Raw genomic sequence first — 27866 nt, forward strand, 5'->3', positions numbered from 1 at the left:
TGCAACCTAACAACTGTCAGTCACTGGGAGAGAAGGGGATTTTCCCAGAGATATCTATCATGGTACCAATACCAAAATACACAGAAAGTTGAAAATGCTGGTTGGGTATTCAATAAACCCAAGAATACAAAGTACAGGAGTAAGGATTACTTCATCAACAAGAATTCTTAAGGAAAATGGAAAGAGACTAGTCAGAAATTGGTTTTAGGCCAGCATCTTACACCATAGTCCACAATAAATTCCAAATGGAAATGAGAATTACATACAAAAAGTCATATTAAACCTCTCCCCAAAAAAATCAAAGAATAGAAAGAGGTTCTCACAACTATTACTGGGAATAGTTTCACTAAACAAAAAAAAAGAGGCCACCAGAAAATATAAAATAGACAACTTTGATTATTTAAAAGTAAAAAGCTTTTGTGCAGTCAAAATCAATAAAACTAGAATTAGAAGAGAATCCATTGAATGGGGGGGGGGGACTCTTATACCAAATATCATTGCTAAAAATGTGATATTAAAGCTCTATAGCAAATAGGCAATGATATATAAGATCAAGGACTATCCCCAATAAATAAATGATTAAAGGGTATGAATACTTTTTTTAAAAATTGTAAACTCTCAATGACTATTTTTTAAAGTACCAAATCACAATAAGAAAGGGAATGCAGCGTGGGCTATGGGAAAGGTGGTGGGAGGGGGGAGGGAAGAAAAGAAAATGATCTTTGTTTCCAATGAATAGTGTTTGGAAATGACCAAATAAAAATAAAAAAATAAAAAAATAAAAAATAAAATAAAATTTAAAAAAGGGAATGCAAATTAAAATAATGATAAGGTTTCATGTCCCACCTGAGACAAAATTGGCAAAAATGGGGAGGAGAAGGGACAAAAACAATTCTTATTAGAGGAACTATAGGAAGTCAATAAAGTAATTAATGGATTTAATTCAACTATTCTAGAAAATAAATTTAATTATGTGAGAAAAGAGACCTAGCTATTTATGTACTTTGATCCAGTGATTTCAGTACTGAATATATTTCCTCAAAATGTCAAAAACAGAAGGGGGGAAATAGGTCCCATACATAGCAAAATACTTGTAGCAGTACTTTTTGTGGTATCTAAAAATTGGAATCATTAACTTATTTGGCTGTACAAATTGTGTCTACATTAATATAATGTAAGAAATGCTGACTATTAGGAATCAGAAACATGAGAAGATTTGTATGAACTGATGAAGAATGAAGAAAAAGGAATAAGGACAATCTACACAATATCTACAGTAATATAAATGAATAGAATGAAAAAAGTAAGGAAAAGAACATCAAACTCATAAATTAAAATAAGCAACTTCAGTCATGAAAAAAGATAAAATCTGTATCCCACTTCTTAGTAGAAAGAAAAAAGTCTACATGAGTCAGATATTGCATATACAGTTAGATTTAGCAAATAAATTAGTATTCTTTACTAAATTGTTTTTCTTTGCTATAAGGAGATTTCAACATTGGGTTTGAAGCTAATTCAAGAAATTATTGATATATAAACAAAGGCATCAATAAAAGTGTGGGTTTGTTTTGCTTTGGTTTTCAATGATCAGGAAATACTTTCCATATTCCCAGTTCACTTGGTGAGAAAATATTTCTTCCTTGCCCTCACCCCTCCCCTAGTTTTCTTATAAAACCTTTGTGAGATGGGTAGTAAAACTACTATGCCGATTTTATAGATAAGAGGCAACTCATTTTAGTGAAGACAGGGTCAATCTCAGAGTCAAAAAGAACTGGATTCAAGTCTTGCCTCTGATACATTCTAGATATGAGACTAAGGCAACTCTACATTGTTCCTTACACTGATAACATCAAAGGTTAAAAAGAAATGTTATAGATGGAAAACCTCAGACTCCAAGAAGTTAAGTGCTTTATCTGAGGTCATAAAACTAGCAAGCTGTATTAGAACCCTATCTCTTTCCACTGTGCCATCTGATCATAAATCTTAATGCTAACAATATCACTTTAGGTATTTTGGTAGAGTGCTTTCCAGTTTAGAAAATACCTCTCCATCCAGCATCTCATCTAATCCTCATGATATCCCTCAAGAGGACTCATGACAGAGGCTCTATTTGATATATGAAGAAACTGAGAGCTTGGATAACCATGTTGCAGGAGAAAAAACCCCACCCAAGTTATAAAGGAATCCAACCATTCTGGAGAGCAATTAGGAACTATACCCAAAGGGTTTTAAAACTGCATATACCCTTTTATCCAGCAACACCACTACTACTTCTGGGTCCCAATATATACACACACACAAAAAAAAAGGAGGGGGAGAAGGACCTATTTATACAAAAATATTTATTGTAGCTCTGTTTTTGGTAGCAAAGATTTGGACATTTAGGGGCTGTCCATCAATTGGGGAATGGCTGAACAAATTGTGGTATATGATTGTAATGAAATACTATTTTGCTATAAGAAATGACAAGAAGGATGATTTCAGAAAAACCTGGAAAGATTTATATGAACTGATGCAAAGTGAAGGGAGTAGAACCAGGTCACAACCCTGTACATAGTAACAGCAATATTATTTTATGAACAGGTGTGAATGACAGTTATTCTTAACAATACACAGACCTAAGACAATAACCAAGAACTCATGATTAAAAAATGCCATCTCCCTCCAGAGAAAGAATTGATGGAATCTGAATATAGACCAAAACATATTATATTTCACTTTCTTTCTTCATTTTTTTGTTCAAAGTTCTCTTCCACAAAATAACTATTGTAGGAAAATGTTCTACATTATTGAACATGTAAAATCTATATCATATTGCTTGCTGTCTCAGAAAGGGGCTAGGGGGAGGGGAGGCAGGAAGGAAAAGGAAGAATTTGGCTCAATTTTTTTTTAAATGAAGGTTAAAAATAGTTTTTACATGTCATTTAGGGAGAAAAGAAAAAAGAATTAAAGACAGAAAAATCCCTAAGTCAGTTAGTGAGTTCAGAGATCTTAGTCCTCATACCAGCTTTGTTACTAACTTACTACGTAATCTCAGACGATATCTCTTCCCATCTCTGGGCTATTATTTCAGACTATTAGACTAGTTCTGAGAGTTTATGAAATGCTAATTATGTGGTGGTATGTAAGATGGTGCTCCACTAGGGGGCAGAACATCCCCACAAATGTCAAAATTCAATTACCAACCCACCATTCTCTTTATTCCCTTTTATCACATTCCCAAGGACTCCAGTGGGAAAATTAAGATTCCTTTCCAGAGCTGATAGTCTGTTTTCTATGTTGAAAGGTCGATTTAATTCAACAAGCATTTTTTTAGCACATTCTATGTGCAAGGCATGTAAAGATGAAAGGAATTCTATAGTTCCTGCCCTCAAGTGCCTTCTAGTCTACTAGAGGAAAATAACATACATTCAGCTGACAGACTATGAGATAAAGCACTATGGCTGAAAAAGAAGAAATACAGAGTACTCTAAGAAAATTTGAAGAGGAAGAAAACATTCTTAATTGAAAGAAATCTTCACCAGAATGTGGCAATTCAATGCAATGCAATGCAATCCATTTCAACAAGTATTTATGAAATGTCTTTTATGTGGCAGTAACTATACTAAGCACTAGGAATGCAAAGACAAAAAACTAAACAGTCTCTGACCTCAAGAAGATTACATTCTACTAAGGAAATATAATATGTATACAGATAAAGAAATACAAATTATATCCAATACCTAAATACTCAAATAAATCAGATTTCATTGATGGGGAAGTTCCTTTCCAGTGATACAGATCATGGCCTATGCATACTCATCCATCTTGCACAGCTTTCATCTATGCCTTCTAAAATGCCATCCATTCCCCAGAAATTCACCATAAGAGGTTCTCCTTTATAAATATGTTACATTTAAATTAACATGAGAAAATAAAAGGAATACTGACTATAATAATTGGTTGGATTTGCTCAAGTTTCCATTTTTTCCAGGAGTTTCTGATACATAACAATAATCCTTTGGGACTATAAATTAAGCTTGAGAAATGGAGACCTATCCCACCAAACCTTACCCTAAATGCACCAAATGGTCCTGAACTAAGAACAATCCTAGGAACCTTTCCTAATAAGATGATCATTATCTCTCCAGGAGGGGCTCCAGAGATTTCCAGAAAAGATAATTGTTATCAGCCTATATCCTTGAGACCCCAAAAGCTACTCCAAGGAGTTACTGTCAAGAATTTGCTGTTACATTCTATCCTTCAAGCCACAACCCACTTTTTGCTTTCTTCTCTTCTTCATCTTTCAGACAATAAAAGCTGGCTAATTTCTGCATCTAGTAGGCTCCTCTCCTTAGGAGAGGGGTTCCCATATATATGCTCATTCTGCTAATAAGAATATGTTAAAATACCCTTGGTTTCTTCCTCAATTTCTAATGTCTTTCTTTCACTCAGTTTGATGCAAGTCAGATGAGGTCAGACACTCTGGAAGACAGTGGGTAGACAAACACAAAGAAAGGTATAATGAAGAACTGACCAGTAAGGGTCAAATCCTTGCAGTATGTGTAATATTCCCTGCTTACTATCAATCTAATAAAGTAGACTTAGTGAGCATTCTTCCTGACAAAAGAGATTGAGGTGGTGCTGGAGCTGGGTGGTGAGGCCTTTTCTAATTGTTTTCAGAATAAGGACTGATGACAGAGGCAAAACTGACCATTCATACAAAAGGCTTAAGGGCATGATCTATCTTCCCTGGTAACTTTTTAGAAACAATATTCTAGGGGGCAGCTGGGTAGCTCAGTGGATTGAGAGTCAGGCCTAAAGACGGGAGGTTCTAGGTTCAAATCTGGCCTCAGACACTTCCCAGCTGTGTGACCCTGGGCAAGTCACTTGGCCCCCATTGCCTAGCCCTTATCACTCTTCTGCCTTGGAGCCAATACACAGTATTGACTCCAAGATGGAAGGTAAGGGTTTATAAAAAAAAAAAGAAAAAGAAGAAGAAACAATATTCTACTTTTTTTCTCAATTACATATAAAAACAATTTTTAGCATTCATTTTTTTCTTTCCTCTCTCCCACTCCTCCCCCCTCCTCAAGAATGTATATAATATGACATAGGTCAGTGATTGCGAACCTATGGCATGAGTGCCAAAACTGGCACACAGAGTGTTCTTTGTGGGCATGCAGCCATTCTCCCCTCCCAACCCACAGAGTTCATTACTGGAAAGGCAAAAGGACTCTAGAAAACTGCTTCTCTCCCCCTCTCCACTATACCTGATGACATTTTTTCACATCCCCCATCTCTCTGCCCAGCAGCCAAATGGGAGTGCTTTCTCCCTCCCCTGTGTGGGGTAAGGGGAGGGTGGGGTTGGGGCACAGTGCTCAGTCTCTGGGGTGGGGATAGGGGTCTGACAATCTGTCTCTAAAAGGTTCACCATCACTGATATAGGCCATGCAGATATTATCATATAATACATATTTGCATGTTCAACATGTTGTGAAACAATACATGTTGCTTATAGTAGAGAAAAATTCATGGAGGAAATAAAGGGAAGAATGGTGTGTTTCAATCAGCATTCGAACTCCATCTGCTCCCTCTTTGGCAGTGGATATTCTTTTCCTGATGACTTTTAAGTGATCATTGTTGCTGGGGGGGCTTGGGGAGAGGTGGCAGGATCAGAAGATGCTATCTCCCATGTGACTACTATGTGGTAAATGCATGTCACCTCTCTTTCCTTTGTCTCTTTGTGTTTATTTTTTCCTAATCTAAGATAAAGGGATATCTGAAGACAGGTCCTACTTTGCTGACAGTAGAGAATATCAGAGCCAGTAGCTCCAGCAGCTCCTAGAGAGGAGTCTTCCCTGAGGAGCTATGTGCTTGACCCTGCCTAGCAATGGATTGATCTGGCAGCCAACACACCACAACCTGAAGAGTTATCCCAACTGAGCAATGCCTTTATTGCAACACTTTGTTCCGAAGTGAACCTGGGAGGGACTACTGGAAGAAAGAAAATGACCCTCAGCAGCAAGCAAGCAGGGAATCAACCTCTTTGCTCCACATATATAACTCCCTTACACCTAGAAGCCAAATCCTAAGTATTTGTTATCTACAGACATCCATGTCATGTGTAAATCCAATCCTACTTGCCCAAATGGATTAAAAGAACCTGAGACTTAAATAAACTTACATGAGAACCCACAACCCCTAAAGGTTAACCCTATGATCCTGAGGACACCTAGGAACCCATCTCAATGAAAAAGGGAGTTTATTTTTTTTAAACCCTTACCTTCTGTCTTAGAATCAATACTGTGTATTGGCTCCAAGGAAGAAGACTGGTAAAGGCTAGGCAATGGGGGTCAAGTGACTTGCCCAGGGTCACATAGTTGGGAAGTGTCTGAGGCCAGATTTGAACCTAGGACCTCCTATCTTTAGGCCTGGCTCTCAATCCACTGAACCATCCAGCTTCCCCCTGAAAGAGGGAGTTTAAAAAGTGGCCCTGAGAGGATATTATAGATGGCAGAGATGGAAGGCAAAGATGAGGAGGGAGTATATTCCAAGTATATCTATATGCATTCTGGAGGTGGGAAATGGCATATTAACTTTAGGGGGAAACTAACAGTCCAGTCTGTCTGAAATGTTAAATTGTGAAGGGAAGTAATTTGAAATAAACTTGAAACAGTAGGTTGGAGTCAGAGTTGGAGAGTCTTAAATGCCAAAGTATGGAATTGCTGAAGATGACTGAGGAGAGGAGTGGCAATAGGAAAATTGTTCTGAAAGCTATGTGAAGAATGGATTAGAAGGAGAGATGCTAGGATACCAGTTAGAAGGCTATTACAATACTATCTTCTAGCTCTTATATTCTATATTCTAAATTCTAAAGGACTTTCCACATCTCAAATTTTACATATCATGTTTTAGCTCTTATGCATAAGGAAGATTATTTTGACAACACTGTGAAGGATGGATTAGAAAGGAGAAAAGATGGAGGCAAGACAACCAATTAGGAAGTTATTCCAATATTCTCTTTCAGTTCTAATGTTCTTTTTCTATGTTCTAAGGTTCCTTCCAGGTCTTACATTGTATGAGCTAGAAGTCTAAGAATTTCCAGATTCTCATCAATTTCAGTTCAATCTACATATTAATGACCTCCAAATTACAAAAATGTGTTAAATTTCCCCCTATCCCCCAAAAAACTTTTACTGAATTCAGATGATACAAAAATGTTTTGTTTTGTTTTGTTTACTTTTATTTAGTCAATTTAGAACATTATTCCTTGGTTACAGGAATCACATTATTTCCCTCCCTTCTCTCCCCCCACCTCTTCCTGTAGCCCACATGCAATTTCACTGGGTATTATATGTGTCCTTGATCAGAATCCATTTCCATGTTGTTGATGTTTGCACTAGGATGTTCCTTTAGAGTCTACATCCCCAACCATATCCCCCTCAGCCCATGTAATCAAACAGTTGTTTTTCTTCAGTGTTTCTGCTCCCACAGTTTTTCCTCTGAATGTGGATAGTGTTCTTTCTCATACATCCCTCCAGGTTGTTCAGAATCACTGCATTGTCACTAATGGAGAAGTCCATTCCATTCGATTATACCACAGTGTATCTGTCTCTGTACAATGTTCTCCTGGTTCTGCTCCTCTCACTCTGCATCATTTCCTGGAGGTTGTTCCAGTCCCCATGGAATTCCTCCATTTTATTATTATTATTATCCAAAATTCCCTACTTTAGCATTTAAGACTCTCCAACTCTGACTCCAACCTACTGTTTCAAGTTTATTTCAAATTACTTCCCTTCACAATTTAACATTTCAGACAGACTGGACTGTTAATTATTATTATTATTGTTATCGTTATTATTATTATCCACTTTATTATTCTTTTGAGCACAATAGTATTCCATCGCCAACAGATACCACAATTTGCTCAGCCGTTCCCCAATTGAAGGGAATCCCTTCATTTTCCAATTTACACAAATGTTTTTTAATGAAACTGTCTTTTTAGTTTGGGAATTGCCTCCACTAATGTAGCCAAGCATTGCTGACAACTTGCAGTCTTTGAGAGTTCACTGCATTCTGGAGAGATTGGGAATTTGCCCATAATCATGTAATTAATATGTTTCTGAGGCAGGATTTGAACCCAGGTTTTCTTAACTCCAAATTTGGTCCTCTGAATATTATCCATTGTTGCTCTCACAAAAACAAAATTGATTACATATGCAATAATTACAATGCATAACATGTAATTATACATGTAATAATTATAATAATGTGACTTAAATTAATAAAAAGCATTTCTTAAGTGCCAGCTAAAAATATGAAAAATACAAGGTACTTATATTTTAATGGGAAATAATACATATAGGAGAATTGTGGCCAGAGAAAGAAGTTATGGTTTGGAAAATCCCTAAGATGATAAATGGAACGCTATAGCAATCCATTGATACATTCTTTCTAGAGTCAATGGTAGTGGTAATTTGACTGCAATTCTCAGGGATAGAGGTAGAAAGATCAGGAGGAGGGTAACTGCAGGTGCAGGATAGGAAGATAAGAGCCGAGGTGAATATGGGGGCTGTAGAGTCTCAGAGAGTGCCAAGTACAGAGGCTTGACACTTCATAGTCATGGTCTCATCTTAGTCCACTTTGGAGGGTAGAACAACAGCAATAATAAAAGCAGCAGAGAGGAAGATAATAAGAGCAATAAAAATCAATTTAAACTATGTGGGAATGGGACAAGGTGGACATCACCCCCATCATCCACTCTGCTACTGGAGTTGATCCAAAGATGCTTTCAACAAGTCTACCAAAGATGACCTTATATCCCAATATTCTTATCCAATCACAAAACAGTCAATTGAATCAAATATTCAATAGTCCAGAGAACATTGAGTATAAAAGAATTCATAGCAGGATAGTTAATGCCCAACATATAATTCCTATCTGAACCCCCATAAAAAAAGATAACAAGTGATAATAATAGAATAATAGAGTAAGAAACCGGCCACATCCAACCTATATGAACTTAAAGAGTACTCAGATGATTCAATACCTATGTGGACTCAGGAGTATGTTTCATATGTTTGCCATGGAAAGAAGAGAAGCCTTTTCATTGACTGCTGAGCTAGAAATGAGAATGTTTACAAAAGTCACTAACCCACTTTCCTGCCTAGCTAATTTGAGTGAGGAAGATAGTCTATGTTCTAAGAGTCTGGAGGTGGGGGTGATGCTTTAGGACTTCCCCACCTGGATCTTCATGAGGTCCATAAATATAGTTCTTTGGCTCTTTGCATTTTTTCTTTTTTTGTGGGTGGGTAAAGGATATCAAACGAGGCTTCAGCCTTAGGAAGTAAACTTTGTGGAAAGAATGTTTTATGGAGGGAATATCTTTTAAGGTTGTGTTCACTGTCCCTGAGTCCAAAGAGGGATAAAGAAAATGTGCCCCCAGGAGTTGAAGGAAAATACTTTGTAACTTCTGGTCATGTTACATTTTTTCAGTAAGCATCCCTTTGTAAAATGGTTGTTAAATTATATGAGGACAATAGTCAATGGTGGTTAACATGGGAATGAACAATCTGGATTTGCAATGTGACTTGATAGCATTAGAGAAAGACACTGCCAAACTTCTCAGGGGTACCCCTAGAACGATGAGTGAGAAATGCAGCCTTGGAACAAATTTATTAGTATGAGGGGAGTTGGTATAAGAATCTTCAGAATCTATAAAGGTTATAATAACTGAAATGGAATACTATATTATGGTTTGAAATGAATTTTGCCTTTATTATCTCATTTGAACCACACCATAACCCTGTAAGGTAAATTGTAAATTATTCTCATTTTGCAGATAAAGAAACTGAGCCCCAAAGAAGTCAGATGATTTTCCCAAGGTCCCAGACTCATTAGAGACAGAGTTGGCTCTCAAACTCAAGACTTCTGATTATAAAGTAGGTGTTCTTTTTGCTATACTAACACTATTGAGATCATTCTCTTGAAAGCTCTCACTTCTTCTCTGCCCCCTCAAATCATTCAGACATCTTCCTCTACAATATCCACCTTCATTTAGGACAAATCTTCTGAAACATACCCTTGATTTCATCCTTTCCCTACTCCTCCAGAAAATTGCCCTCACTATTATTCCCACACTATTTCTTCCAGTATCTGCTTGCAGTTTGCCTGCTGCTACAAACATTGTCATGTCTCCTTCATCCTTAAAGACCTTCACTTCATCCTTACCAGCTATCATTCTATATCTTGCCTCTCTTTTATGTCTAAACTCTTTGAAAAAGCCATCTATGCCTCCATTTCCTCCTCTCTCTTCCATTTCTAAAACCTCTGTAATCTGGTTTCTAATTTCATAAATCAACTGTAACTGACTTTTGTTAAGGGTAAATTTTAGGGTTGAGACTGAATATATATATTTTTAGTGGTCACCAGGGATTTAAATTCTAAATCCAAATGAAATACTCAAGTCAGAATGGAATTCTATGGTGGTTTATTTATAATAGAAGGAAGAATTAAGAATGAGGGAAGAGAGAGAGAAAGGGAAGATCTTTTCTGGCCTGGTCTGAGCCAAGGGAAGTTCAGAGGCCTCAGCCAAGGGGCCTTCCCAAAAGATTAAATCTAGCCCTGGCTTCCAGCTTTCTCCAAGATGAGGGGCCTCCTTGGAGGTGGGTGCCTTCAGAAAGGTCAAGGGAAAGGGGAGTCAGCCTTATCACTTACCACGTGACAGTCTAAGGGAAGCAATCTGAGGTCTCACACTGCCGCTTCTCCAAGCCAAGTACCACTGCCAACAAGCCCTCTCACAGGAAGTTACATGAAATACAAAGGCAGTTCTTTACATCACTTCCTGTGTCTTACATGTACCAATGGTGGCTTAAACTTGGCTTTGGACAGCCCAGGGAGTCAGTCAGTTGTTCTGATTTGTCACTTGCTACCACACATGGGTCATAGACCATCCTTCCCCGCAGTTAATCCTTAAGTGGGGGTGTATACATTCCTGGTTGCTAAAATTCTAAAGACTAGACAGAGGGAGTAAATCTAAATTTCACACTTTTTCCAAAGTTACCAATCATCTTTTAATTGCTTAATCTAATGACCTTTTCTCAGTCCTGAGCCTCCTTAATTTCTACAGACTTTGACACTGTTGATATGCTTCTCTTTGATACTATTTTCTCTCTACATCTTCATTATACTGCTCTCACCTGGTTTTTTCCCTATATGTCTGACCTCTATTGCTCAGCCTCCCTTCCTAGTTCTTTAGCCATGTCATTCTTACAAATTGTGAGGGCCCCCAAGGTTCTGTCACTGGCCCCATTCTCTTTGCTCTCATTTTTCCATATTTTGTGGTATTAATTATCATTTCTATATAAAGGATTCCCTGATCTATATATCTCTCCCTAGTCTCTGTCCTGAGCTACAGTCATAAATTTACTACTATCTATTGGAAATATCAAGCTATATATATCCCACAGATGTGTCATACAACATCTCCAAAAGAGAATTTATTATATTTTTGCCTCAAGCCCTTTCCTCTTCTGAATTTCTCTTTTCCTGTTGAAAGAAACCCATTCTCCCAATTACCCAGGCCCTCAAAGTCAATGTGACACTTAGCTTCTCCTCCTCACATGCCTCACATATGCAATCTGTTGCCAAATCTTCACAGTTCTAATATTTGTTCTCTTTTCTTTACTCATAGCCACAACCCTAATTTAGGCCTTCATCACCTCTCATCTATACGCCTGAAATAGCCTCCTTGCCTTAAGCCTAAATCATCTTCCACTCTACCAAAATTATTTTTTCCTAAACTATAGGTCTGACCATGTCATCTCCCTGCTCAGTGAGTTCCCATGATTCCTTATTATCTCTAAGCCTAAATATCAAGCTGTCTATTTGGCATTGCAAGTTCTTTATAACTTGATCTCCTCCTTTAATTCTAGCCTTCTATTACTTTACTCTTTCACAAACACTATGACATAGCTATTCTGACCTAGCTCCAGTTCTTTGAAAATGGCATTTCATCTTTTGTCTCCAAGTCTTTGCACTGGCTATCCTCTAGAATCCCTAGAATGTTCATCTACTCACCTCTGCCTCTCAGTTTCCTTGGCTTCCTTCAAGATTCAGCTCAAAGTCCCTCTTCCTCAGAAAGCATTTCCTGGTTCTCTCAACTATTAATGCCTTCCCTTTGTAAGAATTAAATTTTAATGGTTTGACTAAAACATATGAAGATTGTAAATAATAATTGTGGTTGCCAATTCGAAGTATTATTGCTCAAAGTTGAGATGATGACTCAAGCTGAAGTTGACTCCTGAGGCCAACTTTCTTCCTTGAACCAACCTTCTTCCTTAAGCTGATTTCCTTCTTGAAGTCCAACTCCTTCTTGAAGCTGACCTCCTTCTTGGAGTCTGCTAGAAATTTGGGGCCTTTTATAGTGGCTCCTTGTCCCTTCCCTCTTTCACAAGGGCCAATCACAGTTGCTAAATTGCCCAGCATTGCCCAGTGGCAGTGTCTGTGGGATTCATACCTCTCATCTTCTGATGGTGTCAACTCTTATCAAAGGCCTCTGAAGGTCATCTTCTGAAGGTCAATTTCTCATCGAAAGGTTGACAGTTTCCTGATTGATTGAATTTCTAAGGGGGTGAATTCTCTAAGTGGTTTGTGAGCTCCTCCACCTAGATCAAGCTTTTGTTGATTCAATCAAAAGATGTGTTAACTCAAAATAGGCAAAGGGAATAAAGGATTCCCTTTCACAAGTGTGAACTCAGAATAGGCAAAGGGAACAAAGAATTCCCTTTTCGCACCTCTTCAGATGACCTTTCATCTAGTCTGTATATATTGTGTATGCACTGATTTATATGTTGACTCTGTTCCCATTAAAACATTCATTCCTTGAGGGAAAGACTGGTTTGGGTTTTTTTTTTTTCTTTTTCTTTATATTCCCAGAGCTTAGTACAGTGCATGTCATATAATAAGCACTTAATAAAAGTTTACTGATTCACTATTATGTATCAAATCTAAGCATAAAAAAAGGTGTTATCCTAAAGCCAACATAAAAATAATTGGCAAATAAATGTAATAAACACAAAAATGTAAAGCAAGGATTCTTCCTTTTTCACCTGACTTTTTATTCTTGTCTATTGCTTTATTTAAATGGAAATGGAGAAGGAAAGCAAAGGGAATCCCATAACACCAACTGAAACATAGCTTTAGATTTTAGGTAGAGTTCAAAAAGTAAGTCTTAGAATTATAATCAGGTATTTATCAAAAGTTTAAAGGATAGAAACAGCTAAGGATATCAGTGAATTGAGAGCTAGGCCTGGATAGTCCTACATTCAAATATGACCTCATATGCTTCTTAGCTGTATGACCCTGGGCAAATCATTTAACGTTCATTGCCTAGTCCTTACTATTCTTCTGCCCTAGAACCAATACACAATATCATTTCTAAGATGGAAGGTAAGAGGTGTTTTTTTAAGTTAAAAGGGATCTTCTAGTCCCATAGATCATTTTCTAGGACCACAGAACTAAGCAGCAGAAAAATTAAAACATCATTAAAAGTATAGCCATTTACTTATCCTGTGGCTTTCTACCGGCTTTTGTTGGCAGTTTGCCTAATTATGATGTCTCATAGCTCTGCACCAAGAGATAAAGCTGTCCTTGTCAGGGAGAGGCTTTCTAGGTACTGCATGACAGTATATAGTACCAAAGACAAACATAAATCCCTAAAAATACTAAATAGCTGAGTCTTAAAAGATGACAGCAAAAAGCAGCTTACCAAACCCAAGACCAGTCCAGGTGCCCAGCATAAATATTCCAACAGAGTAAAGATGTGAAATGACCTGCCCAGTAGAGAGTAGAGACAAGACACTAGCAGAAAACTGCACAGTGAAAACTGCACAATGACATCACCAGTGGACATACCGAGTTCTACAATACTGATATGAGTTGCTCCAGTCATGAGTGTACCTTCATTCCTGCATTGTGCCTCTTTGTGCATGCTCCCTGGCTACACACATTCTTTTTTGTGTGTTCTGTCCCACCTATGGGAAAGAGTATTCAATCTGTGAATAGGGGAGATCTTTTGTTACCACTTTATTCTATTTTTTAATGTCTTTTGATTTTAATTAGTGTTTGATTCATAAAATTAAACAGTGTTGAGGGTTTATGCTCTATAGTTTTGAGTGAGTGTGGACCCACAGAATGCCTCAGACCTAAAGCAACTACTCTCTTATGTAGATCCACATGTGTGTGTATGGGGAGGTGAGGTTGATCTGCTACATAAGAACAGAAAGTCAGGAAAGGCTAACAGGCTGTTCAGTGAGATAAGATCTCTTTAACAAGGAAACTATTAATGGGTATTGAGATCAGACTTAGAATAAAACTATTATAGTGAATGGATTCTGAACTGATAAAAGAATTGCTTTGATTTTCCAGGGTTGTTCCAACAACCCATTAGGCTCTTCTCCCAATTTCATTTTTATCCCCCTTTATCCTCTCAGTGAGATAAAAGCCAATCCTTTTCTTCTGTTTGTGAAATTTAACCACAGAATCATTGAATCCTTGACTATTTGGTTTGGAAGGGACCTGAGAGGTTATCTATTCCAAGCCATACCTCAACAGGAATCCCCTTTATAGCAGGTGTCCATTGTAGATATGGTAAAGCAAACATGAGCTTACCAAGAGACTCCCAGGCAACTGTGAGGTAGTGAAAAAAGCATGGGATTTAAGACAGAAGACCTGGCTTTGAGTCCTGACTTCACTTTTATTTAATTATTTAACTTCAATCAAGTTCCTCTCTGAGACTCTATCTCCTCATCTGTAAATGGGGCTAGCTATTCTTTCACTATTTTCCCCCATGATTGCTGTGAGGAAAATGCTTCATAAACCTGAAAACATTCTGAAAATAAGAACAATAATTATTATATAAAACTCTTCCTTCTCCTTTCCCTACCTTAGTTAATTTAATCAAAGCCAAACCAAGAAAGGAAACAGGTCTCGAAGTCCCATTCCAAGCCCAGACATGTACCTGTCACCTGCTCTCAGTGCTAGGGACATCCTTGGAGTCCTGCCTGTTACGTCAGGAATGTTCAATTCAAAACAACCTTGCCAAAAATCTGCGGATCCCCCTTGGAAGGGCCAGATGGTGTTTTGACAAATCTGTATTCAAGGATAAGAGGCAGTCACAAACCAGGACGATTCATGCAGAAAGAAAGAACTTGGTTTTGGGGGGTTTTATCAGAGTTTTGTTTTGTTTTTTTTTTTAAGATAAAACATCAAAATTCTTAATCTCCTGTTTCTTTCCTAGAATATAAGATCTGGAAAGGATAGAGAAAGCATCCAGTCCCACCTCACCTTCTGAGACCAATGGACAGCTCTGACATTTTGATTTATATGTCTTAAAGATTCATTCTGCTTCCAAATAGGAGATGTCTCCTTCTCTCCTGACTGGAGAATCCCTAACTGGGACCACCATTTCAGAAAAAAAAATGGTGCCCAGCCATCTTGACTTCATTCTGGCTCCATCCTCTCTCTCTGGAATGCTCCACCTCCTCAGCAGCAGCCTTTGCCCTAGGGATGCTTCCATTCTGACTAGAATACAGGCTCCCTAAGGGAGGGGACTGTCTTTTTTTTTATTATTATTTCTACCCCTCAGTGCTTAGCTCGGTATGGAGTATAGAGTAAGTGTTTAATAAAATTGCTTTATCTATCTGTGGTCTAAGGAAACATTCTGCTTTCCAGAAGGGTGAGTTATTCAGCAGGATGAGTTACTCTGATTAAATGAGTTTAAATTTCTCTTTAGAAACTTGCTGTTTAAAAGTGCTATTTTGGAAGAGACCCTTCCTCCAAGCAGCTTGTGAGGATGGGGCCCCTCTTCAGAGAAACAGGGCCAAAACTGTTGGAGATGAGCTGTAGCTGTTGCTAAGGAGATGCTAAGAAGGATTTTATGCAAATTTGGGGGACAGTCTTCTGGAACAGGGGGTTGAGGTTTTTTGTAGAAAGAAAAATAAAATCTAAAAACTCCTAGCTTTCTCTTCATAATTATCATTCTAGGTTAAATACTCCCTACATAAATCATGAGCTTTTGTAGCACCTGGGGCACAACCTCATATGTGTAACCCCAGGAAAGAAGTTTGAGGTATTCTGTGGATCAGTACCCATTCTAAAACATAGTCCATGAGCCACTACCAATGTGTTTGTTTTTCCAGTTAACCTAAGGACTTTGGTTCAGAATGAAAGACATTCAATCAAACAGTATTGAAAATAAATGATAAGAAAAGATTCCCATCACTTTGCTCTTTAGGACACATTGCCTACATACCACCTCTGGAGGAGGAAACATTAAAGGTATGCAAGTCGAGATATGTGACAGATATATTTGTGGCTAGGATGATTCAAGCCTCTAATATGTAGCACTAATAATGTGACATCATCATTTTGCTCTCTGTTTCATCTGGGTATCTTCAGAGCTCTGTTCCCATTCACTGAAATGTGGTGACTTAAAAACCTCTCTCTGAAAAGGGTAGCTTGACAATTTTTTAGTGCATAGCCAAGATTATGCTGTATTACACCTAGCCAGAAGAGGAAACAAAAGCCAACCAAATGCCCTACATTAAAATTAAACCTATTCTTTTGATAGCCCTTTGGTGCTGATTTAAAATTCATGATCCCAGACTAGTTTTGAAAAAAAAAAAAACAGAAACTTTGTGGAGGCTGGGGTGCAGAAGTGAACTTTACTCCTAAGAGCTTAGTAGATTGGAATGCAAATGAAACTAAAAATAAGACCCACCGATAAGAAAGCAAAGGATAGTATGCTCCATTCTCCGTGGTTCTTGGAGGCCTACCTTTGTAAAAATGGAGATTTTGAACCCCAGACTTCAATCCCCAGAAGTCCTTGGTATTTCCCAGAATTCCCTATAATCTCACATGGGCATGTGGTTTTTATTTTGTATCCTTGATTTCTAATAATCCTTAATAAACCTCACAAGATATAATATTTTATTAGTAGAGATATAATTTAAATTTTTATACCTTTATTATGCATATTAGCCTGCCAAAAAAAAAAACAACAACCTGACTTTGATCTTCATTTTGACAAGAAATAAACAAGCAACTTCAATGGTTTCCCTACAATGTTTCTATTTCTGTTTTTTCTTTCTGCAGTACAGAAAGTTTTACAGGGTACCTAAGGTTCCAGAAATTCAAGATCATGCTGTTATCTCAACTCAGTGTTTGTTTGTCAAATCACCAAGCAGAGCTTCTTATTTCAATGAAACTAGAAGGGATACTTCCTGATATATCTGCCTAGAGAAATGGAAATACTGATTAGTATCATTATTAGGTCTCAGAACAGTGTTAATGGAAGGGAAGAAGAAAAATATAGTCATATTAGATCAAAGCCAGATGAATTGTAGAACATGGAGCCTAGAACCTCGTAGGCAAAGAGGCTGCACACGTGCAGAGCCAGCACTCAGGGAGCTGCTCTGTTCCCCCTCTTCCCAGCACAGAGGACATTTTTTCCCCTGCTGCCTCACCCCTCTGCCAGGCCATAAAAGCTAGCAGTTTCTCCTGCAGGGGGCTCAAAGACAGCTTGAATTTGCCCTCTGGGCACTTGAACTTGTTAAAGGGTCAGGAACATTGGCCTAGAGCATTAAAGCTCAAAGTGACGGTGGAAAAGAGAATACAAAATGTTAGAGCTGGACAGAACCTTAAATTATAGAATCTCAGACCTATAGGAACCTTAGAAGATAGGCTGGTAGAATGGAATGAGAACTTAGAATATAGACTGTCAGAGCTGAAGGGAACTGTAAAGGGGCCTCGATCAGGCCCCCTCCCATTTTACAGATTTAAGGACACATAGCAGACAAGTGGCAAAGGTGGAACAATAACTTTTCAAGTCCCTCAATCCCAAGTCTACTATGCCAAGGTGCCCTGACTAGACACCCAGCAGGCATAAACTGAGGATTCAAGCTGTCCCATTTGAAGGAGAATTAAAAAAGTGGCTATTAGGCTAGGGGATGAAATCATTCAAGAAGTACTATGAAAAAAGAAGCTGTTTTGGTTGACTAACTGCCAGTAGTTTTCCATCCTTCTCTCTCCCCATCCTTCCTTCCCTTAGAAAAAACCCACCCCTATATGACTGGGGAGGTAGACTCTAAACGATCACCCTAGTGCAAATATCAATAATATGGAAATAGGTCTGGATCAATGATACATGTAAAACCCAGTGACTAGGAGAGGGGTGTGGGAGGAGGAGAGAGAACATGAATCACGTAACCATGGAAATTTTTTCTTAATTAATCAATTAAATAAAATTTTAAAAAGAAAGAATACATTTAAAAAAAAATCCCACTCCTAAGAGAAGAAGCCCTGGTCAAAAACAGTCAGGATTCATCAGGTTAACCCTCCTTTCTGCCACTTACTGACTGTGTGATCTTGTTCAAATCACTTCCCTGCTCTGTGCCTCAGTTTCCACCTCTGTAAAATGAGAATTATAGTGATTGCACTGCCCACTACAAAGCTAATATGAGGATCAAATAGAATAATAAAACTCATTGAAATAATAGAACTCTGGAAATTGTCATTCTCCACTTCAAGGCTTCATCAATCTATGGTTTCATCAATGAGGATTTCCACCATCTAACACAGATCACAATCTTCCCTTCACTTTAATTAAAATCTTCATAAATGGCTGTGAAACAAAAAGAAAGCTGCCCCATGGTGGCTATCTTCCTGGTGATGGACCCCTGTATATTAACAAAGTTGGCTCTTTGATGCCAGACACAGCTGGTCTTTGGTCTTACCAGAGATTGTATTCTCAGGTCACAGGGAATACCATACAGAAGATAAAAGGAAAGCTAAGGAGGGGGGAAAAAAACACCTTACACTGAATTTCTAGTCCTTAATTTTAAAGAGGAGGAAATGGATGCCTAGAGAAGGAACATGATATGACTGGAAAAACTACAACTTGAACCCAGGTTCTCCAACTCCAAATCTTGCCCTCTGCATTGAATCACTTGACTATTCTGGAGGAAAATATAAGGTAAACATGAGTTCTTGTTATAGTTATTGTTAACATAAATCTCAGCAGTCTCTCTAAGTTTTTTCCTTCCTCTTCCCCTCCCTTCAGCTCCTTCTGCCTCTACTGTTACTGACTCTTCTATCGCTTTTGAAAAATGTTTGCCTTTAACTTGGTCAGAGTCCTTTGCTCAATTCCTGGAGCTCTTCTGAGGGAAGGTGCTGTACAAATTGAATACATGAATAAAAAATCAGTCAACAGTAACTGAAGCACAGCCTCTCATTCCTCCCGCCCCCTGCAGGCCCTGAGCCAAGAACTGGGGAGAAGAGAACAAAACCCTTTAGAGATACTCTGAGGCCTGCATGAATAGTGCCTCTAAAGAAGAAAGTAGCATTGATATAAAGGAAGCCTGGGAGTCTGGACACTGCCACCACCTTCTCTTACTTTAGACAGGCCATTTCCCATCTCTAGTCCTTAGGTTATTCATCTGAAAAAAAAAAAAGTTAAACTAAATGACCTCTAAAGTTTCTTGTAGCTCTGACATCCTCATTTCCATGACTTCATGTTCTGATGGAAACACATTTGATGACTTTGCTTGTAGTCATGGGGCTCTCATCTATTCTAGAACAGAAATATAGAAATGTAGTTGTAGTTATTCGATTGTTCCAGTCATGCCCAACGCTTCATGATCCCATTTAGGGTTTTCTTGGCAAATACTGGAGAGGTTTGCCATTTACTTTTCCTGCTCGTTTTACAGATTAGAAAACTGAAGCCAACAGGGTTAAGAGACTTGCCCAGGGTCATACACCTAGTGTCTGAGGTTAGATTTGAACTCAGGTCTCCTTAACTATCCAATGTATTATCTAATTGCCCCTTGGTAGTTTTCCACCAAGCAATATTTCTCCCAGAGACACTGAATATGAATCCCAGGAAGAGAATGTCAGATCAAAGCAAAGTGAAAAGGAAAAAACACTCATCTGGGAGTCAAGAAACCAGAGTTCTAGTCTTGGCTTTGCCAATGACTAAATTCATGACTTTGAGTGTGTCACTTTAACTTCATGAGCCTCCATTTTCATAGCCATAAAATAAGCTGGTTGATGAAATAATTTCCAAGTTCACTCCTAGTCCCAACAGCCCATGTTCTATATTCTAAGGTTCTTTCTCCTATCCCCAGTTATGATTGTATATAGTACCAAGACAGTCTACAGCTCTAGATTTCTATGAAAAATTTTAATCCCATCAGTCCCCAAGGGTCCAAAGCCCTAGGGATCTCTGTAACCCTGTGAGGAGCCTGAATTTATGGAAGGTTTCTTACGTACCAAGGAAGGCAGAGGCAAGACATATAAGGCCCAAACATGTCTTTGGAACTAAGGGAAAAAAAGAGAAGATTTGAATTTTACTTCCAAGACAGGTTGTTTTGCTCTTATTGCAAAGCTTCAAGAAAATAAAACCATCACCCACAGCAAACCATCATCCCACTCAATTGGTGGGAAGAGGCAGTTGCCAGGTGCCCACTTAAACATCCATGAAATGCAATTCGTTTCCAATTGGATTCGCTAAAGGTCCTTTCTTCCTCCTCTCTAGTTTCTCACCTGGTGTTCACACATCTTTTCATAGAATCCTAGAATCCCAGAGCTGGAGTGGTTTTTAAGAAACCAGAATGGCAGAGCTGGATAGGATCTTAGAACAGAGAACTTAAAATGTCAGAGTTAGAAAGCACTGTAGAACATAAGAGATAGTCAGAGCTGGGAAGGACATTACAATATAGACCATACAATGACAGATGTGAGAGGGACCTTAAAACACAAAATCCCAACGCCAAAAGGAGCATTATTAAATAAAACACAGAGCATAAATGTCAGAGTTCACAAAAATCTTAGAACAGATGTCTGAACTGAAAGATACCTTTTCTCATGCTTTTCCCTCTTTGCCAGGTCATTGACCTTTATTTGTAAACCATCCTCCCTTCCCCCTCCAGGGAAGACTATCTCCAGAAAGAGACTATTCCATTGTTGGACAGCTCCAGTTGCCTTGGAGGGTCTTTATTTTAGAATCAAAATCCACCTTTCTGCAATTTCTACCCATGACTCCAAGTTCTACCCTCTGAGGCCAAGCAAAACAAGTCTAATCACAGGATCACAAAACTAGAGCTGGAAGACTTCTGGAGCAAACTGATCCAGACCCTTGAGTGCCTACAAGCAGCAATTCGGATGCTTGAAGCCAATATCATGTAGCCTCTTTAAGTCTCTCTTCCCTAGGCCAATTTCTTTAATTTTTCTTTAATTGATTTTTATAGTATGCCTTTGAGGTCTCTTCTCATTTTGCTCTCCCTAAGCTAAAGGAATTTTACTTCCTTCTTCCTTCAGAGATTTTACACTCACTTCCTGAATGAAGCCTTTCCAGGTGCATTGTGGGCATTTTGTTCCTGTGACAATCAAAGTGTCTGACAGAACCATAGGGGAAGGGGGGGAGAAGGAGGGGGAAAGAGGAGGCAGTGAGGGTTGCTAAATGTCCAAGATCATCAGGCCATCTCATCATACTCCCAGCAGCCTAGTCAAGGAGCGTATCCTGAAGGCAACATAAGGTATTCAATCAAAGTCATCTTGTCCTTGAAAGTATCTATTATTGGCAAAATCATATGGAAGTTTTCCGTATGGGCTGTGTTGAAAGCTGCCAGGTTGTCCCAAGCTGATGAAATTTTAAAAGAAGAAAAAATTTAAAGGAGACAAAATGCCTTGAAGTTAAAGGAGGAAAATGAATGTTTCAAAGCTCAAAGTTTCTTGGATCTTTCAAAGCCTTCCTTAGGAGCAGATTAACCCCTTTCCAGGCTTGCAGAGCACCATTCTCTAAAGGATGACAAAGCAGTTCTTCTGTACTACTAGAACAGAGAGCTCTGCCCATGGTTGGTGACTCACTGACTATTTGTCTATCTGAAAACAAAACAGGCTTCTGCCTCCAGAGATAGTGGGGTCCTCATCATTAGAAGTATCCCAGCAGAGACTGGAGGACTCCCTATATGGTATGCTACAGATGAGATTCCTGAATCAGGTGGAAAGCAAGACTAGATGATGCCTAATGTCTCTTCCTGCTCTGGAGTTCTGTAAACTCAATCCCATTCCTACCCTGGAGAGATTAGGTCAAGTCATGGCAAAAGGAAAAGTCCTACTTCAGCCCTGAAGGGTTATAGCCCAATCTTTCTCAAAAGGGTCTGGCAATTCCAAAAGGACTTATGAAAAATGCTCTTCCCCTCTAGAAAAAGAACTGATGTTCTATGAATACAGACTGAAGCCTACTTTTTAAACTTCCTTTATTTTCCTTGCTTTAATATTTGGTTGGTTTTTGCCCCATGGCTAAAATGAAGGCAACTAGGTGGTGCAGGGGATAGGGTGCTGGGCCTGGAGACAAGAAGACTCATCTTCCTAAGTTCAAATCTTACCTCAGACACTTACTAGCTATGTGATCCTGGACAAGTTCATTAACCCTGTTTACCTCAGTTCCTCTTCTGTAAAATGAGCTGGAGAAGGAAATGGCAAACTGCTCCAGTATCTTTGCCAAGAAAACCCCAAATGAGTTCATGAAGAGCTACACATAACTGAAACAACTGAACATCAAAATAATGTGGAAAGTATTTTGTATGACTTCACATGTATAATGGGTATCATATTGCTTGTCTCAATGGGTTGGGGAAGGGGTTGATATGGGAGGAGAAAATTTGGAATTCAAACTTTTTTTAAATGAATGTTAGAAATTAATAGATTACTAGATGGAAACAATTTTTTAAAAAATAAAATGGATCTGGAGAGGATGTGGCAAAACTGGGACACTAATGCATTGCTGGTAGAGTTGTGAACTGATCCAATCATTCTGGAGGGCAATTTGGAATTATATCCAAAGGGCTATAAAAGAATGCATGTCCTTTGATCCAGTAATGCCATTACTAGGTCTGTATCCCAAAGAGATTTTTTTTAATGGTAAAGGACCTGTTTTTATGAAAATATTTATAGCTGCTCTCTTTGTGGTGGCAAAGAATTGGAAACTAAGGGATGTCACTCAGTTGGGGAATGGCTGAACAAGTTGTGGTATATGATGGTGATGGAATACTATTTTGCTGTAAGGAATGATGAACAGGATGATTTCAGAAAGAGCTAGAAAGACCTGCATGAACTGATGCAGAGTGAAATAAGCAGAACCAAGAGAACTTTGTACACAGTAACAGCAATATTGTGGAATGATCAAATGTGATAGACTTAGCTACTATCAAAAACACAATGATCCAGGACAATTCTAAGAGTCTTATAACAATGAAAGCTCTCCACCCTCAGAGAAAGAACTCTTGAAGTAGAAATGCAGATCAAAGCATAGGGTTTTTTGTTTGTTCTTTTGGGTATATTTTGGGGTTTTGGTTTTATAAGATTATTCACTTACAAAAATGAACAATATGGAAAGGTGTTTTGCATGATAATGTATGCATAACCCAAATAAATAAATAAAATGGATATGATATTGGTTAATTAGGTCTATATACTTCACTTCAAGAGACTGAAGAAAACTCTAATCTGGAGCTCATAAACTGAAATTCCCCCCAATAATGTGGTACAGTGGAATGGCAATTGGACTTGAAATCAAAAGACATAGGTTAGCACTTAGTAGCTGTATGACCTTAAGCAAGTCCTTTGGCCACTTTGAAACTCTGTTCTTTTATCAGTAAAATGAGAGGAATAGAGCATACACAGTCCTCCACCAACATCTTCATCTGATGCTCTGACCTGGCAGAGAGGTGACCCTGGATTCTGAAAGCTATTAATCAATAAGCATTTGTCAGGGAAGCTAGGTAGCACAGTGGCTAGAGTGCCAGGACTGGAGTCAGAAGGAGTTGGGTTCAAATCTGGCCTCAGACACTTCCTACCTGTGTGGCCCTGAGCAAGTCACTAAACCCTGATCTCCTAGCCTTTGCCACTCTTCTGTCTTAGTATTGATAGATTCTGACAGAAGGTTAAGACTTTTTAAAAAAACATTTCTCAGGTATCTTCTATGTGTCTGGCAGTGTGGATACAAATGTAGTCCCATACCTCATGAAGTTTATCTTCTACTTGGACTAAGGGGAGATAGAACATGTTCACAGATAATTGGAGGATAGCTGATGATTTCATTGATATAGGGAACTCTCAATTAAGGAAGATCTCTCTACCAATCAACATGGACTGGTTACCTTCTCTAAAATTGAGTCTTGGGTGTCTGAAACAGTGAAATGTTAAGTGACTTGTCCAGGGTCCCACAGCCAATATGTCAGTCAGAGGTGGGACTTGATCTTAGGTCTTCCAGATCTGAGATTAGTTCTCTTTCATCACTATCTCTTATTGCACCACTCTGCTTCTCCTCAGAAATTAGCAATAATAATAATTATTATTATTTATATAATACTTCAAGGTTTACAGAGGAATCTATAAATATGATCTCATTTTCTCCTTATAAACAAATGTGGGGAGGTAAGTGCTGTTATTATCCCCATTCCCATTTTACAGATAAGAAAACTAAATTAGACAAGTGATTCGCCCAGGTTAAGGAAGGACTTCCTTAAGCTCAGAAGTATCTGAATCCAATTTTGAATTCAGGTCTTCTTGACTCCAGGTCCAGTAGTCTCTCTAACCACCATGTCATCTAGCAATTTTTACATAAATATGGTATATATTCAAAGTAAATTGTACACAATGATTTTTCAGAGGTGAGATTATTCATAATTGGAGAATCAGGAAAAGCTCTCAAAGGAAGGTGATGAGCTAAACTTTGAAGGGAACTTTGAAGAGGAGGAGGCTATAGTCCCTTTGCTTCACCTTGGGATAATGGAAAGAGCAATTACAGAGGCAATGGGTCTAAGCTCCAGATCAGGACTTTAATGTGAACCTAAGCAGCCACCTCTCCTCTTAGTCCCATTTCTTTCCTTCATAAAATGGAATCATGATCTTAATATAGCAGAAACTGTTAACTCTTCTCCAATTGCAGAGGAGGTTGTAAAGTGGGTAAGGGCATCCTCAACTTTAACTACACATTTGTCCTGCCAGATATTGTTAGATTTAAAATGGTTGAGGTCTTAAACTGTAGTGATTAAAATAGTGGAAGATATAAATTGTGATAGATATAAGAGAGGGTGAGTAAATTTGACCGCAGAAATATGTTTCACTACAGTGTCTTGGTTTTTAAATCAAATATAAGGTGGTCGCCAGGGAAATATTCCCAATTATTCAAATACCCAAGTCAACTGGGTTTATAGAGATTTTAATTAATACAAATGTGGAATTAAAGAAAAGAGAGAAAGAGAGAAAAAGGAAATAAGTATGAAGGGCCTTAAGCCAACATGGCCTAGACCTGAGTCTTAAGAGAGAGAGATCAGTCAGTCAGTCTTTTAACACTCACCACAAGGTCTGTCTAAGCAAGGATTCTAGTGACACCAGGCCAGTTCCATCTCAGCTGACTTCACCAGAGAGAGTTCCAGCCAGAGTCCTCCTTAAAGAGCCTTCCAGCCAGAAACTGTTCCAAAGGGCCTCTCTCCAGAGCCTCCAGAGGGACAGAGTCCCCTCAGAGGAGCTCCAGCGAGATCTCCTTAGAGATTGTCCTCCACGAGCTTCCCTTCTCCAGAGCCTCTCTCAAGAGATTCTTCCCAAGCGATCCTCATCAGAGATCCTCCAAAAGGATTTTTTTTCAAGAGATTCTGCTTTTTCTTATATAGGGGTTTTTCTCCTATGTCACTTCCCCTAAGTCCTTACATCTACCAATCACTGTAGACTTTTTCCAAAGGACTGCCCATCTGAATTCCTGCTAAGTCGACAAATCTCCTCAGTAAGTCTGAACCAGAAAAAATGCTGCTGTGTCGACTAATCTCCTCAGTAAGTCTGAACCAGTGAAAACACAGCTGAGTCAACTAATCTCATTAAGAGAAAACTTGCCCGACCCTTTTAGGTACCTAGCATCTCATTGTATCAATTCTAAAAAATAGGCATGGCTCAAAGAACTCCTTGCCTTATTATAAGCATGGGTCCAAGCACTTTCTTTGTTTAGCAAGGAGTTTTCTCCCCTAAAGCAGTCTTAAGTACGGGTGGAGTAGAGGTCATTCCCATAGCAAGGAGTTTTCTCATCAAAATGGGGAATGTTCCCAGTCCAAGGTGGAAATTTTTAACATTCACAAGTCTGAGAAATTTCAAGGTTTACAATATCATGTTATGACACCCAAAATTGGTCCACTTTTCCCACCTGTCTCCAGATCATAAGAGGCTTGGCACAGTAGAAGGAGGAGGGAGGCAAAGAGACAGGGGGAGGCAAAGTTCATCAAGAGAATGATATGGAGTCCTAGAACTAAAAATATGGTGTTTCTAATGATTGAGTACATTCTAGGAGATGAAAGACACATAGAACTGTGTCTTGGGGAAGACACAGTGTTCTTATGGATCCTATGCCAAGGCAGGCAAGAATGTCCCCAAGCTCTTGACTCAGGCAGAGACACTCTGGTGACATTCCCCTCTTTGCCTCTGAGGGAGTCTCCTGCTGGGGCAACTGGACTGAGACACCAGCAAGTTGAGAACAGCTGGAGACAATGATGGAAGCCTTATCAGCAGGAGCAGAGACAAGTCCCTGACACCTGGCTGAACAAATATAAGAGGATGTTGGGTTTCACATGCTGGCATCTTCTAAGAAGAGCAGGCTGAGTAATGAGGTACAGCCTACCTACAAGAGAGAATACACCAGCCTCAATAAGAAGCATGTATAGTGGGAGCCCTACCCATTGTGCACTGTGATTGAAACTATGCTAAATACTCAAGGCAGGGTCGCACCCCTGGTATGGCTATTTTCTAGTAACTCCAATTTGACTATATTTGCTTTCCTTGATTTATAATTAACTTTTCATACTAAGCATTGAGAACGAAGGAGAGTCAGTGATTACACTCTCTGGTGTTGTGTCAGATGCTAAAATTCCCTGATTTATTTAGGCATGAACAAATGAGCCAGAAAAGTAGAAGATCTCTCCCTCACATCTTGCTTCTTGGCCCCTTAATGTAAGGAGGGAACCTCTGACCCAAAGGTTATTTTTCCAAACGCTGTGCTGTTATGAAAAGCACATGAGATGATGTAAAGAATTTCATAACCAGAAAGTCTCATGTCAATCAATGTAAGCTATGATTATTGTGATTACTCCCCAGTCTACCTTTCCTTTGTAGCCACCTAGTGATTCCTAACTATTGATCTAGAGTTTTCACAACTTAAATCAGAAATTGTTCCCAAGGAGCCCCTCCTCTTTAAGAAGAATATGAGAGAGTTCTTAGACTATAACTATTCCCAAAGCAGACTCCTAAGCCAAGGGGCTGGGCTGTGGGAATCTAGAGGACCTAAGTTTCCCACTTCCCTGGCATCTGGCATAGTTTAGCAGGTTACCATGGTATCATTCACCAGAAGCCTAGGGAGATAGTGACAGGAAAGCTGGAGAGCAGAGGGGACCACCATCTGTCTACATGGATTTCAGCAGAATTGGTTCCACGTGAAATTATGAGCAAGACCATAAAACTGAGAGGGGGAAAAACAAGATTCCAGAGTCATAATATCATAGAATTTTGAACTGGAAAGAACATTAGGACACAACTTAGAGTTGGCAGAGCTGGGAGAGATTTAAGAAACCTTGCAGTTAAACCCACTTCCTTTCAAAAAGAGGAAACTGGGGTTCTTGTTGAGGAAGGAAATTGGCCAAGTCCAAGGTCACAGAAGCAGTTATATAGCAGAGCTGATATTTGAACCCAGAGTTTGACTCCAAATTCTATGTTCTTTCCATTGCATCATGTTGCCACCTCTAAGAATCCAAATAGCTCCAGATTATGGCAGTCACCTTCATTCT

Source organism: Monodelphis domestica, chromosome 1 (genome assembly GCF_027887165.1).
Source record: "Monodelphis domestica isolate mMonDom1 chromosome 1, mMonDom1.pri, whole genome shotgun sequence".
NCBI lineage: Eukaryota > Metazoa > Chordata > Mammalia > Didelphimorphia > Didelphidae > Monodelphis > Monodelphis domestica.